This window comes from Pelodiscus sinensis, chromosome 7 (genome assembly GCF_049634645.1).
Source record: "Pelodiscus sinensis isolate JC-2024 chromosome 7, ASM4963464v1, whole genome shotgun sequence".
Classification (NCBI taxonomy): Eukaryota; Metazoa; Chordata; order Testudines; family Trionychidae; genus Pelodiscus; species Pelodiscus sinensis.
Window position 1 is genome coordinate 73,120,484 of NC_134717.1, and position 18,085 is coordinate 73,138,568.

General features: G+C 42.0%; 1 protein-coding gene across 4 annotated transcripts in view; it reads left to right on the forward strand.

Annotated features, from left to right (window-relative positions):
• The first annotated feature begins 1,184 nt into the window (after nt 1-1,184).
• SPATS2L (spermatogenesis associated serine rich 2 like) overlaps nt 1,185-18,085 on the forward strand; it is an 87,292-nt gene continuing 70,391 nt past the window's right edge. For 2 of the 4 annotated variants that reach the window (XM_075934279.1, XM_075934278.1), the window contains exon 1: nt 1,206-1,343. The gene's annotated coding sequence lies outside the window, so the exon portion shown is untranslated. Of the gene's footprint in view, nt 1,344-18,085 lie in introns of all 4 variants that reach the window. The other 2 variants (XM_075934277.1, XM_075934280.1) reach the window with 2 other exon arrangements.

Genomic DNA, 18,085 nt, shown 5'->3' on the forward strand with positions numbered 1-18,085 from the left:
GATTTTATAGGCCTCTATCATATCCCCCCTCCGTCTCCTCTTTTCTAAGCTGAAAAGTCCCAGTCTCTTTAGCCTCTCTTCATATGGGACCTGTTCCAAACCCCTACTCATTTTGGTTGCCGTTTCCTGAACCCTTTCCAAGGCCAAAACATCTTTTTTGAGGTGAGGAGACCATAGTTTTATACTTCCCCTCCTCCTCCTTCCCCTGGCTTTCTGCTTCCAGCTCCCTCCTCCCATGTTTCCCCCTCCCCTCTCCCACCTCCTATTCCCAGTCTCCCCAGAGGTTAATCCCCTACCCCCAGTTTTGTTAAATAAAGAGAGTTTCTATTTTTGAACACGCGTGTTCTTTATTTTGAAATGGCAGTTTCCAGAAAGGGCATTGTCTCAACGATTTGATTACCTGCATCCTGCTTCAAAGACCTTTTCAGACCACACTTCAAAGAGAATCCTCTGAACTGTCATTCAGGCTTAAATTTGACACTTTACACTTAGGGTTAAACAAAGACATTAATTATCTTACCCATTACAAAGATAGCTTCCCCAATTATCACCTCTAATAGCATTAGCTCACAGACATTTACCTCGCCCCCCATCCCCCTTCTGTTCTGAAATTTGATTTGTCCTTTTCACATGTGTTCATTTTTTTAAATTGTATCCTTTGGTATATATGGTTGTGACAATTTCCTTCCACTATTTGACCTGAGGAAGTGGGTCTGGCCTATGAAAGCTCATCACCTATTACACCCTCTTGTTAGTCTTCAAAGTGCTACATGGTCCTGTATCTTGTTCCAGCTCCACCAGACTAACAGGGCTACACTTCTATCACTCTGCTATCTCTGGTCACTCGAGAGGTGCCTGGTCTGGCTCTTTGTGCAATGAGCAGGCTTAGTAGCCGGCCTCTCTTGCTCCCCCTGAGCCACCCAGGCAGTTTCTCTCACAAGCGCCCAGCCCCTCGCAAATGCCCCCAGAACTGAACCATCAGGGACATTTCACAAGGTGCTGGAAGGCCCGGGGGGCTCCCCCCAGACAAGCTTTGCTAAGGCTCCAGGGAAGGCGCCTGGCTCAGGGGCTGCTCCTGGGCCGTTTCCTTTTCATCCCTTCGCTCCCGCCTCTGCCAGCCCGGCCCGAGGGACGTCACCGGCGGGAGACCCTCCCCCGTGGGGGCGGGCAGCGGCGGGGAGGGGTTTTCCGCCGGGCGGCGCGTGCAGGAATCCAGGCGGGGGCCGGGCCAGGCGCGGCTGAGTCGCTCGCTCGGGGAGAGCGGAGCTGGGAAGCCGCCTTGCCCCGCCCGAGCGGCGCTGCAGCGCCCCTGGCTCCACCGGGAGCCGACCTCTGGCTGAGCGGTAAGGAACCCGGGACGCGGGCGCCGCGCCTACCCCACCCACCCCTCTGCGCTCCGCCGCGCCTTGCAGCGCGGGCTTGGGGGGCTCCCCGCGGGCTGGACTTTCGGGGTGTTGCGTGTCCAGGTTCCGGGGGGGGGGGGCGGGGAGGATTTGTCCTTCTGCAGCCCCTTGAGCGTGCTGGGGCAGCATCGGTCTGGATTCAAACTGCCCTCCCCCTGGGCCTAATGCAACAACCCCGGGATCCCAGCAGCATCTTCTCTCTCCGGCGTCGGGGGCTGCCTCTGGTATCCGCCAGCGATGGGGCCCGCGCGTATGTTCGCGACGTTCCCCGACCTGCCATCAGCCGGTGCCCCAGAAAGGCAGCCCCGGGTCCCTCCTGTTAGCTAGGCAGCCGCCACCGAGCCCGCTGTGCTGTCGCTGGTCGATATTCCACCGCAAAACCGAGTGTTCGCCTGGCCCGCAGCTCTGCAAAGCCGAGTCAGGATGCGCCCCCCAGCCACACATGCTGCAAGGCCCCGGGCCGCTCTTCGCAGTACTAGCGGTCATCTACACGCATATCCTTTCCAGCCAGCAGCTGTGTCCCCACAGCGAGCAGGACAGCAAAGTATGCCGAGCCAGCACTATTTTTTTTTTTTGCCATGAAATGTTGCATTCGCGTGTGGGGTGAGCTGTGAAACACTGCAGGGCAATTACAAAGCAGGGTGAGTGCGACTGTGCTGTAGCTGCTGTTACTACCCACATTCAGGGATTTGAAGAATTATTTCACCTATACAGAGGGGGAAAAAACCCAACAGTGTTTTATATTCAATGTCTTTCTTATGGTGAATGAAAAATTGAAATAACTGGGTTTATTTTGAGATATTTTGATGTACAATTGAGCTGGCAATAGTCTTTTATTCTTTATTATACTTACTTTGTTGAGGAGTTGTAGATGAATAGTGCAAGACTTTCCCTCCATATTGCCTGTACTGCCAGATTTACTTTCTTTTAGTGGTCTAAGATCTCACAGAAAAAGCAGCTTCCCCTTTTCAAGTCACACTCTCCTGGTTTTGTACAGGAGATAAATGTTTTGAACTTGAAAATGTGTAGAAGTGTTATTCAACTTCAAGAAAGCTAACTATCTTGGGTAGTTCCTACCCCAAATGACCAGTTATGCTATAAAATGTTCTTTTTTTATGATGGGCTCCTATCTCAAAATAACTGAAACATCCATGACATTTTCAACAAGGGTGATTATCAAGGGAAGGTAGCCCAGAGTGATCTCAAGGTCTCCCAGACAGAAATAGACAAGAATTTATCATACAATTTATCAAGCTTATCACATTAAAGTGTGCACCAATCATGGAACATGATCTTGCTTTTGCAGTGAGCTCTGTATGGGCAGATTTCTGGGCCTATGCCCTTCTTACTTCTTCTCAGATGAATTGTCCCATTAAAGACAAGTCACATGAATAGGGGCATCCCATGTGTGAATGATTTTTACAGTACTTGAAAGGGCTTAATTCTGCAAGGTGCTCAGTGCCTTCTGGGAAGTGATATGAGAACTCTCAACTCCCATTGATTTAGAAGAGAATTGAAAAGATCTAGCACATTGTAGGATCCAAGCCCCTGAGAAATGGCAGTGTCTGTTTTAATAAGAGACCCAGAGACAATCAGGATGATGGCCCTGTTACGCAAGGTGCTGTATAGATATGTTGAAGACACGGTCTCTGTCCTGAGGAGTTACATTGGCAAGATCTGCTGCTGCTAGTTGTAATATCTCCAATTGGAAGTGATGGGGAAACTAGTTGGGGAGGGCTGAGTGACTCTGGCAAATGCTTTCCTAAGTGCCTGGCATGTGGGTCTCACCCAGTTGCTCAGGGTCTAACTGGTTCCCATGTTTGGGAGGTCAGAAAGGAGGTTTCCTCTGGATCAGATTGGCAGAAATCCTGGGGGTTATCGCTTTCCTCTATAGAATTGGGTCTGGATCACTTGCAGGTTGAAACTAGTGAAAATGGTTGATTCTCTGAAACTTGAAGCCTTTAAATCATGATTTGAGGATTTCAGTAACTCTGCCAGAGGTTAGGGTTCTATTACAAGAGTGGGTAGATAAGGGTCAGTGGCCTGCAATGTGCAGGAGGTCAGACTGGCTCTCAGCTTAACATAAACAGCTGTGACCGATGTGACATCCTCAGGGCCATACAGGTAGTATTGGATGTGGCTCACAATGATAAATAGATTGGGAACCATTGATGGCCCCTTCCAGCCTTAAGGTCAATGAGACATATTAATGGTGAGGGAAGGGATTACAAATATCAAGGGAAGAATCTGGCCTACATGTAGTAACATGTGGTTGCTATTATTTATTATGGACTTTATTATCAATATCAGTGGCAACATATTCTCTCCCCTTTTGAGCCATGGATATTTCTTCCCTTGGATTTTCTTCCTTCCTCATCCTGTTTTCTCAGTTTCTCTACCTCTTACTTGTTCTTAATCTCTGTTATTCTTTCTGAATTTCCTTCCATGCACAGAAATTCCACCTGCAGTTTCCCATTCCATCAGCTACAACGATCAGCAATCCTGTAGATAGTGTTGATATTAAAATGTGATCTTTTAGTTAATCCTACAATGACATTAAAAGGGGAGAGAGGAGTTCACACCTTTCTGAGACATTGTTTGAGGCTATTTGCAGTTTCAGAAGACAAAAGTGTACTGGTTAACCTTTACTTTGCATTTTGAATTTTTTCTTCACAATCATGAAGTCTAGAAACTTATTTTTTTACATGAAAGCTGTGATTCTTTGCAATTTGAATATGTCAGGCCATATAAATACATCAGAGAGGCCAAACCTCACCCACAGACCAGATGTTTGGCTTTTTTCATGAAGGACTTCCACTTCTAATACAAGTTTAAAAGCTACATTCTGTAGCATTTTTTCTATCAAAGAATTTGGCCCTGATACATATCTTGTGTGATACTCAAAGAATCAGAGCCCTGAGTGGCATGAAATGACAAAGTAGTCAATGGAGCTATGCTGATTTGCACTTGTCTGACAATCTGACCTCTTGATTATATACCAAAACCTCCAGTAGAACTTTTGGGAGCATAAGGAATGAAGGATCTGGTGTGCTCTAGAACCATGGTGTCCAACCAGTTCTGAACCAGTAGCCACTATACCTATAGTGAACTAGCCACACTCAACCGTCCAAATAGCCACATTGTTCAAGCCAACTAGCCGCATTCAACTGACATGTGGCTAGTGACCGGCATGTTGGACACCATGGCTGTAACATAAATGAATCAGTAGAGTATAAATTGACATTTTTTGATTGTTTTGGTTGGCAGAATGTGGGAGAAATGGAGGGCTAAGGAGGGCAAATAAGACAGAAGTTACTGGTACATTGCAGGATAATGATTAGAGAAAATGTCTGAGTCTCGATGCTCTATAAGGCAATGTCTAGACTACAGGATTTTTTTTTCAAAAAAGTTGCCTTTTTTCAAAAAATTTCACTTGTGTCTAGACTGTTACCACATTCTTTCGAAATTAAATCAAAAGAACACGGCTTTTTTTTGACAGCAGTAAACCTCATTTTACGAGGAAGACGCCTTTTTTCAAAAGAGCTCTTTCAAAAAAAGGTATTTTTGACTGCAAACAGGGCTTTTTTGAAAGAGAGCATCCAGATTGTCTGAGTGCTCTCTTTCGAAAAAGTGAATTGCTTTTTCAAAAAAAGTTGCCTAGATGTGGGTGTCTAGATGATCTCTTTCAAAACAAGCTTTTTCGAAATCTTTCGAAAAAGTTTCTTTCGAAAGAAGCGTGTAGTCTAGACATACCCAAAGATGTGGAACAGGATTAGACTATATTTTCTGTTTTCTACTTAGCATATACTCACTCATCTATGGGTTACACTGAAGTAAATTTCCTCAAGGTGTGGAATCTGGATGAGTCATCCTCACAGAAGCCACCAGTTCAATGTTTTAAAGATGAGACTTGCCTTGCTCACAATCCTGTGAAGTGAATGGAATGCAATCAGAATGCTTCTTTTCAAGCCAGCTTTTGAAGAGATTTTGCTTTTAGTTGCATGGTAATACTTGCATAGCACTTTTGTCCAAGGGCCTTGAAGCATTTTAGAAACACTGAGATTCATCTTACCACTGTGAGACAGAGTTTTATGTACAAATAAACAGATGAGCAAAGAAATGAAGTGTTCCAATCACAACGCAAGTTACTATTTATCAAGAACTGGAAAGTTAAAACAGTTATAACCGGTTAAACAATAATGCTTAACTAGTTGATTGTTTTGACTTAGGTCATAGAATCATAGAACCATAGAGCTGGAAGAGACCTCAGAAGGTCATCAAGTCCAGCCCCCTTCTCTAGGCAGGATCAATCCCAACTAAATCAACCCGTCCAGGGCTTTGTCAAGCCGAGACTTAAACACCTCTAGGGATGGAGACTCCACTACTTCCCTAGGTAACCCATTCCAGTGCTTCACCACCCTCCTAGTTAAATAGTTTTTCCTAATATCCAACCTGGACCTCTCCCACCACAACTTGAGACCATTGCTCCTTGTTCTGCCATCTGTCACTACTGAGAACAGCCTCTCTCCATCCTCTTTGGAACCTCCCTTCAGGTAGTTGAAGGCTGCTATCAAATCCACCCTCACTCTTCGCTTTTGCAGACTAAACAGACCCAACTCCCTCAGCCTCTCCTCGTAAGTCATATGCTCCAGCCCCGTAATCATTTTGGTTGCCCTCCGCTAGACCCTCTCCAATGCGTCCTCATCCTTTTTGTAGTGCAGGGCCCAGAACTAGACATAATACTCCAGATGTGGCCTCACCAAAGCTGAATAAAGGGGAATAATCACTTCTCTGGATCTGCTGGCAATGGTCCTCTTAATGCAACCTAGTATACCATTAGCCTTCTTGGCTACAAGGGCACACTGTTGACTCATATCCAGCTTCTCGTCTACTGTAACCCCCAGGTCCTTTTCTGCAGAACTACTACTTAACTGGCTGGTCCCCTGCTTGTAACTATGCTTGGGATTCTTCCGTCCCAAGTGCAGGATTCTGCACTTGTCCTTGTTGAACCTCATCAGGTTTCTTGTGGCCCAATCCTCCAATTTGTCTAAGTCACTCTGGACCCTATCTCTGCCCTTAAGCGTATCTACCTCTCCCCCTAGCTTAGTGTCATCCACAAACTTGCTGAGGGTGCAATCCATCCCCTCATCCAGGTCATTAATAAAGATATTGAACAAAACCGGTCCTAGAACCGAACCTTGGGGCACTCCGCTAGAAACCGATCGCCATCCTGACATCGAGCCATTGATCACTACCTGCTGGGCCTTCTAGCCATCTTACCGTCCATTTATCCAATCCACATTCCCTTAACTTGCTGGCAAGAATATTGTGGGAGACCGTATCAAAAGCCTTGCTAAAGTCAAGGTATATCACATCCACTGACTTTCCCATGTCCACAGAGCCAGTTACCTCATCATAGAAGTTTTCCTGCTGCCCAGCTCGTTTCTCAGTCCTGTCACGGCCATGGGACCCACAGCTGGGCCCACCACTGCAGTGGGGTTCAGCTGCAGCTGGAGTTCTACTATCCACCTGCACTGCAGCCAGTGCTGCTCCAGCCTAGTGCAGCTGGCTGCCACCAGCGTTCACTGGCAAGGGCTAGTTAACTGGTTAACCAGTAAGCATATTGGTAAGCCTCATGCTTATCAGTATGCTTACCAGTGAACTGGTTAACACCTCTATCAAGAACCAAGAAATGAATCAAGGTGGCATGGAGTATGTTCTATATACAGACTGATGCACTGGAATGCTTTCTTCTTAGACAGCTATGTAGGAAATTGTTTCCAAGTTATTTATATTACCTATAGTACCTCTTCTGGTATACTAATATGGATGGTACCTCAAGGGAATGGCATAGCCTAGTTACATGAATGTAAAATTGGCAGTTGGAAAGTCCTGAATTCTAAAGCTGGCTCAATGCTGACTTACTTTGATACCAGACAAGATGTGTAATCACTTAGCCTAATGTACTCAATCTCTTTAAAATGGGACTACCTCACAGTGGTGTCACGAGGATTAATTAATTAATTTCAGCAGACTCTGGAGGATGAAAATGCTAAATATTATTTTGGCCTCAGTGAGAGAACTATGAAGCAAAGTTCCTAAGGGAGGAACTTTCAGTACTTCTGAATTTGTTTATCAGTTACTGCATTGGTGTCTACCCCAAGCTCTTAATAGCTGTAAGAAATAACCATGGTGGAGTATTCTCCCAGCAGAATATTTCTGACCTTCTCACTTATCATTTGTGAGGAGTGATACAAGAGGGTTTAACACTTTGTGGCATGGCTAGAGAAGCAGAAAGAAATTAAAATATGTATGTTTAACACTTCTGTTGCTGATACAAGTGATGGTCTACAGTATGAGCACTATTTGCCTATATTTAATTATGCATTCATAAATATTAAAGATGCAAATGATCTGTGAGGTCATCCACTCAATCCCACAGAGGCCACTGCAGAATCATGCCATATTTGCTGTTGAGGAGACAACCTATCAGGCCTAATAGCTTGTAGCTGATTAATGCTGAGGGTGAAACCTACTTACAATTATTTTTTTCAAGTCTGTCCCTAAAGTTTATCTATTTCTTTTAATGAGTCTAAGCCCAAAGCATTTACATTACTGATGTGACATGTAATTTCTCTTAAAATATGTGTGAGGTTGTCTGAATAATTTTTCTAAACACATTTGGCCATAGTCATATTTAATACGTGGCTTAAATTTTCCCATTGCACAGAAGTCAGCCAAGTTTAAAATATGGATTCCAACAGAGTGAGAAAATGTCAATAGAGTTCAACATGCCAAGTGCTGTTACACACAATGAATGTGATGCTCCCTTAACTGAGAAGAAATGAGTCTGTGGTTTATACGCACCATGGGAAAACCTACAAGTACTAACATAGTATTACAATGTAATACTATCACAGTATTTATAGGGAATAACTCTATTATGTAATAACACTATTCTTTGTAATATTTAAGATGTAGCTATATTTGGTACTCAGCCTGTGACTAAAATGTTACTCTTTTGTCACCCAAACGTTTCCATTTTCCAGTAATAACTATGCAAATGAATAATGATCAATTGTTATGAGCAGACTAGCTTCGTGGGCTATTAGGATGTGTTGTGCTTCTGCTGGAGGATCAGTTCTCCTCAAGATGGTGAGAGGTTGGGATTCTGTGGGAGCAAATGTTTGCTCAGTGAACAGATGAAGAAATGTTTTCCATCACCATCCTCTGAATTCCAACCTTCAGCCTCATTCTGTGGCTGTTTGGTTACTAGCATATGAGAGTGCAAGAGGTTTCTGATGAGAATCCAAGAATACTTCAGAATTTGTTCTTGTCCCTATTAGAGGCAAAATGCATAGCTTGAAAGCAGCCCAGAAGCTACAGAGGTAAAGTAAGTAATGCATTCAGCCTCAGCAGAGAGGCAGCCAGGTCCAAAAAAAGGAAGCAGAGAGAAGGAACCACAGTAGGCGGCAGATGGAGGGTCAAGGTTGGTGTCAGTCGGCCGATTGGGAATGGGGCTACTGAGATGAAGAAAAGGGTGGTTGTTGAGGTGTACAGAGATGGAATTGGGGACTGGGGTAGGGGCTATTTGAGGTAATGTTGAAACTTGATGTACAATTGCATGCGCTGGTGGGAGTGAGTGACAGAGACCTTCCATAAGTCTGGACGGTTGGTTAAGAATAAGATGTGAACCAATGAACCTTTGGCACTTGTTGATTTAGATCCCAATTGTTTGCTAGTTTACACCCATTGGGACCAATGGGGTGCACAGTTAAGTAAACAAACACAGCACTTAGCCCATCACTTCTGTTTCCCCATCACTGCACAAACTGTCATCTTCTGATTGTGTAATATTAACCCCATGGAAAGTCTTCATAACATCCACCTTTATGCCTATATTTGATCCATGATGGACACAGTCAGTTAACAAAACTCTAGGTATATCAGATTTTACTAAAGTAAGAGAAAACATCAGGTTGTGCAGGGAGCAACCACTGTACACATCTCTTTCATTGATAAAGGGGTTAGACATCTTTATGAGCTTTCTCTGAATAAAACGTTTACATAGGATAAGATGGATTTATTTGCAGGTGGGAGGGTTGGATTCCTGGGTGCTATCAATGGCCTGATAGGTGAGCCATCCCAGAGCTGAGCTTTTTCAGTGTCTGTGTTGCTCTGAGGAGGTGTGGGGGTTGGGATAGTAGTAAACCAAATTCTGTGCCTTAGCTGGAGGAGGCCAGAGCTTCTGGCCTAGCAGGACAGGGTGGTGGGGAGCCCCAGGTGACAGGAAGGTGGGCATCAGTAGCTTAATCAGCACACCAGATGACAACCCCAAAGAGATTTTTGTGATCACACTATTCTTTACCCTAATGGGGGTGAACTAAGGTTTTTATAATTCATGACTCCTTGCTTCCTTAGGTTACACTGTAACTGACCCTTAGTGTTGTTTTGATTCTCTTAATTCATTTCCATGCAGAAGGCCTCTAATTGCCCTTCAGATGCCTGGTTTACAGAACAGCTGAACACCCAGAGTTCTAATTGCAGTTAATTGGAACTATGTGTGCTCACCTCCTTAGAAACTCAGTACCCAGGTGAATGGTGGTACTTCCCAAAACATTTTCATAAGATTTGCCAAAAATCAAAACCAGATGTTAAGACATAACAAGGGGTTTATTACATTGAACAAGGATCATTATGCGGTTGAAAAAGTCTGTTAAACCCTACAGTTATTGTTCTATTGATTCTTATTAAAAAAGGGAACAAATCAAAGAAAACTCAACAGCTAATCTGGCTCAATAGCATGTTTTTATAGCTTGAAGATTTGTGAATTTTATTTTCAAAATAATATTAAAGGGAGCAGCTTGGTTCATGATAAGTACTCATCCTCTGTAAATTCTAAACAAATAAAACCAGTGTTACTCTAGAATATGGCAAAAAAGGAACATGTTATGCCATGGGATAGACCTCCGTCCTGGAATGAGTTCCGTGCAGACAGACCTCAGTGCCTGTGTACAGCTTGCTGCAGAACCAGGGCTCATTTTTTCCTGTTATCAAGAGTGTAATGACAGTACATATCACATCTGTGTTCTTAAGGCTTGATCATGCATTGGCATAAATGAGAGCAGAATCAGGACCATCATTTTGGCTTTTTCAACTATATTCCCCTAGAATCCAAACAAGACTTTGTCTATATTAAGGACTGTTTGCTTTCACCTAAAGTTTAGTAAATTAATTACAAAATCATATCCTGTTTATCCTCAAAATGATCTATACATTTAAAAAATGCATCCAGGTTGATAACTTGTATGCCAAGTTTCAGCTTGATGTGACTTGATATGAATGATCTATAACAGCAAGAGAAATTCTGAGACCTAAACATGCTAGAAGGCTATAATATTAGTGCGATTACTGACAGATGTGAGCATTCGTCACTGGGAAGCATTAAGGGTTTCAGTCCACTGAACTTCCAAAGGATATTGTAAAGGCCAAGACTATAAAGGGTTCTGAAAAAAACCAGATAAGTTCATGGAGGATAGGCAGAGATCTGGGAATTATGTTCTGTTCATTCCCTCTAGGCAACTCGCATTGGCCACTGTCGGCAGACAGGATACTGGGCTAGATGGACTTAGGTCTGACCCAGTATGGCTGTTCTTATTTCTTTTACAGCTGTTTTTTTCCTCCATTGACAGAGGAAATAGATCACACATCTCTCTGCTTCATATTAGTGCTGTCCTGATGGCAGACAGTTTCTTTCAAGTGATTTAAATTGTTCTGTTGTGACATTAGATAGTCCTATTCCTTAAATTCTAACAAAGGTCATGGAGAACCTGTCCGACCATTGGTTGGTCTTTCTGTATGCTATATCTTCACATATATTGAAAAAACACACCTCTTAAAAAAAGATCTATAATTTTCACCAAAAATGGTTTCTTTTTTTTTCCTTTTTGACAAAATGAGACAATGAAAAATGTAGTGATTTAGTGATGTTTGGAGGGTGGTTCCTTTTTGGTTTATCATTTTTCCTCTTGTCCCCCTCTGTTTGACAATGGCAAAAAAGAGGGTTAGGGGGAAAAAAAAAAAAGAAGCAGCATTTACTGAAATATTCAAAATGCCTGAAAAATAGGGTTTTTTTCTTACTCGCGAAACAAAACTGACTTTGATATTTTTTAAATTTCTCATGTTTACATTTTTCCATTTTTGACCAATTTTCAAACCTGAGAGTTGCATCCTCCAAGGGATCTGCAAAGTTTTCAAAGAGATCATGACAAGGGATGTGAATGGGTCATTTCTTTCTTTCTAGATTAATTTTTATTTTCTTAAACAACAAATAAAATATACTCTGCAGGGATGAAAAATAACTAAATTTATGTCAATATGAAACACTATTTTTGTTTTATACAAATTAGATAAAACCTTATTCTAACAAGTACAGCCTGGCAAAATTCTGCTCCGTATTTTTGTTGTTGTTTTTGGTTTTGGAGGATGGATGATGTAGAGCAAGGCTGTTCAACTTTGGAAGCCTGAGGGGCCACAATGATACAACACAAGCCGAGGGCCGCAACTTAAGTGTGGTTGCATATGCACGAAAATATATATACAAATAGCTTATTTCATTCTGACGGACATGAATACAAAGCACTTACCACAATGCCCCGGCGCTCCCAGCACCTCCTCACTGGGGGCTAGAAACTCCTGTACCCTGTACTCATCTGTTCCAGCCAGCCCATCCGCTTGTGTCTTTCAATGCTTACCCCACCTGGGAGATGCCTTGCTGTTGTGGAGCATGTTCCCAGTGGAGGCCATGTTCAAAGGATCCCACTCATGGGCTGCGTGTTGAGTAGCCCTGTCGCAGCTAGATAAGATGATAGATTTTTATGAATGGAGTAGTGAAGTTTATGATAATTTTGCAAGAATGAATGTAAAATGTAATAATTTTACAATTGAGATTGTTTCAAATGTAACCTTAAATATACTCTAACATTTCAAAATTTCACCTTTCATGTATTGAAAGTTTGCACAAAAGCTCTCTCAAACTCAGGTCCTAGTGTGATCCAGTGGAGAGGGCTGGATTGGGAATCAGGTGACCTAAGTTCTCTTCCCAGCATTGCCAATGAACTGTTGCATGACCTAGGAAAAGCCACTTCACCTTCTTGTGCCTCTTTCTCCTCCCAACCTTTGTCTGTTTCGATTAGGAGTCTCTTTGAAGCAATGACCATTTCTCACTATGTGTTTGTAAATCAGGATTGTGTTTGTAGAACAGACTAAGTGACTGTTAGTGCATGGCAGCATGGTCCACACAAGGACATTCTTATATCCTAAGTGTTTATTTGGTCAGACCAATGATCCATCTAGCCCAGTATCATGTCTTCCAACTGTAGCCAAAGTCAGGTACCCAGAGGGAATTAACATAATAAAACAGTCATCAAGTGATCCATCCCCTGTCCACTTAGTTCACTTCAGCTAATTTAATTCTCAGAATGGTGTGAACTAAGGGTACGTCTAGACTACCGCGTTTTGTCGACAGATACTGTCGACAAAACTTCCGTCGACAAAGAGCGTCCAGACACATTGAGTTCTGTCGACAAAGCAAGCTGCTTTGTCGACAGAACCCCGTAGCCTGGACGCAACCCTACAGGCAATAACACCTTCTGTCGACAGAACTCTGTCGACAGAAGGCGTTATGCCTCGTAAAATGAGGTATACCAGCATCGACAAAACTGCTGAGTTCTGTCGACGTTATGTCGACAGAACTCAGCGGTAGTGTAGACGCTGGTATAGTTTTGTCGACAAAAGTCCACTTTTGTCGACAAAACTCGGTAGTCTAGACACACCCTAAGTGTTTGTTTGGACAACACAAAGAAACTCTATAGAAGAAAATATCTTGATAAAGATTGATCAGCTGTAGCTATCGCTGCATAGTGGGCCATAGTTATAAGCAGGGCTTGACCGCTCACCAGCCCCGTACTGCGCATGCGAGTAGATTGTATTATTTGTCAAGCCCTGGTTATAAGTCACATTGCTGTACCAGAGTCACCTAAAGAGGCATTAGGGATGTGAAGGAGTAGTCGATTACCCGATAAGCAGAAGCTTATTGGGTAGCACTATCGACTACTCAATCCTCTTCCCCTCCCCCCCCCCCCCGCCATTCTGCATTCTTAAAGGGACAGAGGAGCTGGCATGCAAAGACTGGCTCAGTCTCTGCCCCTCCCCCCTCCCTCACAACCAGGTCTCAGGACAGGTCCCATGCTGCCACTCTGCATTTTTAAAGGGACACAACAGCCGCAGCTGGTCCCGCTTGTCTGTCTCCGCACAAGCCCCGCCTAACCTCCCCATGCCGCCACTCTGCATTCTGAAATGGACAAGGCAGCGGCAGCTGGTCCCGTGGGTCTCTCTCAGCCTGAGTGTACGTTTTTATTCTGTCAGGGTTTTAGTATGTCACTTGGTTCTCAGCCTTGCTATTCAGCTAGCTCCCTGCCAGAATTCAAGTTGATACTCATTGCCAAATATTCTCTGCAAATGATCATGAAAGAACCTCTGTTCTAGGTTAGCTCTTTAATACAATCTTGACAGTAGGTCTGTACGTAAGTTGTCTGTATTATTATGTGGGAGGATAAAACCTGTCGTTTACAATCTAGATGCCAGGCTATGTTTGCTTTTTCCTTTTTGAACCATATCCCAAATGTTCAGAAGCCAACATATCATAACTAATGTTATCATAAATCTGCCCGCTGTCTGTAAGGTTTATCTGCAGTTTCTGTATTATGGTGAATTTTCTGAAATTATGTTTCTCTCTTCCAAAACAACATGCTGTTGCATCATCTCTTCTGAAGACTTGATTCTGCGAGATGCCGAGTCCACTTGGTGTCTGATAAATTTAAGATCAATCTCTTAGTTTGTATAGCATGGTGTATCCAGGGCCTCTATATCATAGATTATTTTTTTTTCTCTTTCGCTTCCCATAAGAAGGTCCACAGTAAAGAGACTTAGCAAGATATTTATTACTGGATTCTAGATTGCCAGCCCGTTGCCAGAAATGGATATCATTATACTGCCTTTGTATTTTTACCTTGGCAAAGAACAGATCTTTGTCTTAAGATGCAGATTTATTGCTGTGTACATCCTAGTCTCTACAACAATATATTTCATGTGTAAAGCTTGTAGAGATATTGTATTTTAGAGCCAAACATTTAGTTTATTTAATAGCAAATTCCAAATTTTCTGAAAGAGGAAGAGCGTTATGAATCAGTACTATAGTGAAAACAAGGTTAATGACTCTCATTCTTTTGATACAGACATTTCCTCTGTAAGGAAAAAAAAAATGTTTTGTTCACTATCCAGTTATGCTCCCATAGCTCAGTCCTGCAACTGGCTCGTGGGAGTAATACTTAGTTCTATGAAGAGTCTGTTGAAGTCAATGGTACTGCTCACACGAGTAAAAACTATTTGTTTAAGATGTGTAGTATCAGGCCCTTTACTTATAAATGAAAGAACAGTAAATATGATCGGAAAGGATAATTGACCCAACAGGTGATCCTTGTTTGGACATCTCAGGGATGGTCTTTTCATAATGCACAATGGAATCCTGTTGTTATAAAGACTGACTTGGACATCTCTTATGGGCTTATTGTACCCAAATAATTATTACGTCTGGATCCATGACCAAACTAAGACATACCATGCTTGTTGACTCTGAGCAATGGGAATCTTAGTCTATGTTTACACTGTGACTGGGAACTTGCCTCCGAACCCCGGATGGACAGACTTGTGTTAGTTCTGCTTCAGCTAGCACCAAATAGCCGCGTGGATATACCGAGAGCCCTGCAGGCATACAAAATTTTGTATCCAGAAAAATGAGCTGCAAATATATGCATCTACATCTGCAGATATAAAGTGAATATTTGCACATTTGCAGGGTTCTAAATACAAAATTTGTATCCGCATCCATATCTGTACCTGCAAAAATGAACTGCAGAAATCCACATTCACGGATGCAGATATTCCTGGATATCCCCAGATTTGCAGGGCTATAGAAATAGCCACACAGGCAGAAGCTCGGACTAACTACCTGAGATCAGAGGGTCAGATGGGCTTGGACTTAAGCAACTGGCCTGAGCCACCAACTGTGCTGCAATTTATCTACTGCTAGTTTTAGTGCACTAGATTGAGATAGTGCTGGTCTATCGATCCAGGCTGGCAGACACTTTCCAAGCTGTAGTGTAGACAAACCCACAGAGTACTTTAGTTAAGTCTTGCCCATTCCAGACACAAAAGGTAAGTCAGCAAAATAGCATTGTGATTGTGGTAAACAAACATGAGTGAGGAATGGAAGGTATAAGGTATTGTAATTATTGTCTGTGATTGCAGAAAACTTTCAAGGCATAATAGACTGTATGAGAATAAACTACAGTAGCCTGTTATTGACCACTGATTGAAATACCACTGATTGAAATGAGCACAGCTCCGATGCAGTGCAGAATCCAAGCTACAAGTCATATATTGGTTAAGCGATCTTTTAGAGTCATCTGTTGAAGCTTATAGAGTTGTAAGCAAGGAAGGTTGAATATAGCAAGATTTAGTTTTTTATCCTGGTTCCCTTTTTTTTCTATCAGTCAATCAATCAATCAAACAAACAAAACTGATGGGAAATTAAATAAAAATCAGTAACACCATTACAGTGTTGTATAGCACTTTAAAGACTAACAAGTCTTTAAAGTGCTTCATAGTCCTGTTTTTTGTTTCAGCTACACCAGACTAACACGGCTACATTTCTATCACATTACAGTGTTGTGCTTGTAGGATTAAATGCACGGACGTCTGGAATTACCAAAGATAAGGTTGCGCTGGCAATGACAACTCAGCCACGTCGCACACATGTAGCATTTTCCATTCAGCTTTCCCTTGTTAACTGTAACATAATTATTTTTAGCTCACCATAAAATATGCAGAATATGTCACTGTGAGTGAGTTCACATTGCTGGATCGAAGACTCATAGCAGATGTGCCAAGTCATATGTCAGTTGATGTAGCACAGCCGTCCATATTTAAGTATTCCTAGAAAAGTAAATAAATGCTTAAATGCTGAATAAATTCCCAGTGTGAAAGGTACTGGTCTGCAGACACTGGTCTAAATTCTGGTCTCCTTAGGTACATCTACCCTGCACGCTTATTTTGGAATAAGCTATTCTGGAAGAAATCCTCCGAAATAGCTTATTTTGAAATAGCACATCTACACTATAGGGAAGTCTCAAAATTAGTCCAAGGAAGGCTTCCCTAATGTGGACGTGCTACCTCGATTTAGCACCCCAGGAAGCACTGGGGAGTAATTACTTTGAATGGCCCTGGAGAGGAGCTATTTTGAAATAGCAGCAGTGGAGTGTCCACAAGACAGCTATTTTGGAATAGCTATTTTGGAATAGGTATTATTCCTTGTGTAATGAGGTTCACAGGAGTTGGAATAAGCGGTCCGTTATTTCAAATTTATTGTGTAGATGTACCCCTTTAGACTAGGATAATATGATTTCCTTGGAATAACTCCAGATGGACAGCAGAATTTAGATCCATGGCATCCAAACTCACTATTTTAAAAAATAAATTTATTTTTTCATGCTGTTTTCCTTCCAAATACATACACTGTCCCACCAATGCCATTTGCGAAAGAATGAAACCGGTGATTCTAGTTATTACCAGTCAAAAAAACCTTGAGGAACCTGAAAATAAATGGTAAATTCCAAAGCGTGTTACCAGCTTTTTTTGTGTATAATTCCCATTAAATTGCTGCTTTGATGTACAAATAGTAATTTTCCTAGTAATTTTTGTGTTATGAAATACTGACCATCTGTGAATGAATTTTCTCATTACACTCATGATTAAGTCCACTGAGGGTCTCACTGGTAATTTTGCTCCTCCTCTGCATGACAACCATCAGTCTAATGCTATTTTTATATTTGTAAATTGAATTCAGTGTTCATTTCTCTCTACAAATCTGTACAAACATGCATAGTTCATAGAATATGTATACAATGGTGAGAGGTATTTTGTCAGCTAAGTGAACTGTTTAATAAATATCATCATGCTCAGGGATTTATATCAGGGAGAAATTTTGTAACCCAGAATGCTTCATGGTGTAAAATAGTTGTAATTACATTGTTAACCGTGAATGAGATGACTCTGGCAGTTAATTTTAGTAGATGTAGAATGCTTAATTGTTCTGGCTGAGATGGACAGCCCAGAACAATGATACTGTGGGTATTTGCTGGAACATGCTTTAACTTTTTTATTATAATTTCTTTAAAATAATTTAAAATAATTATTAGATTGTGTTTTGTGGAATGTAATACATTCAAGAAGATTTATTTGGGCTGATTTCAGGGATTTTCTAATTTCTCTGTGGAGTGTTATTTTAAAATGTCAACTTCTGACCAGTTTTGAAATTAATCATTTATTTCAATGAATTTTTTCCTCTTCTCCCAATATGTACATTGGGAAATTGGCATCTCCATATACAAAAATATCAAGTGAAACTCACAGCGAACTCAAAAGAATAACAGAATTCAATTAAGAAATGGAGATTCCCATGTTGAAACATAGGCCATAGAAATCCATTTTAACTGTGAACCATGACTCTTCTGATATTTGTCTGGACACACCTGATATATTGGGATTGAACCCAGACCTCTAGA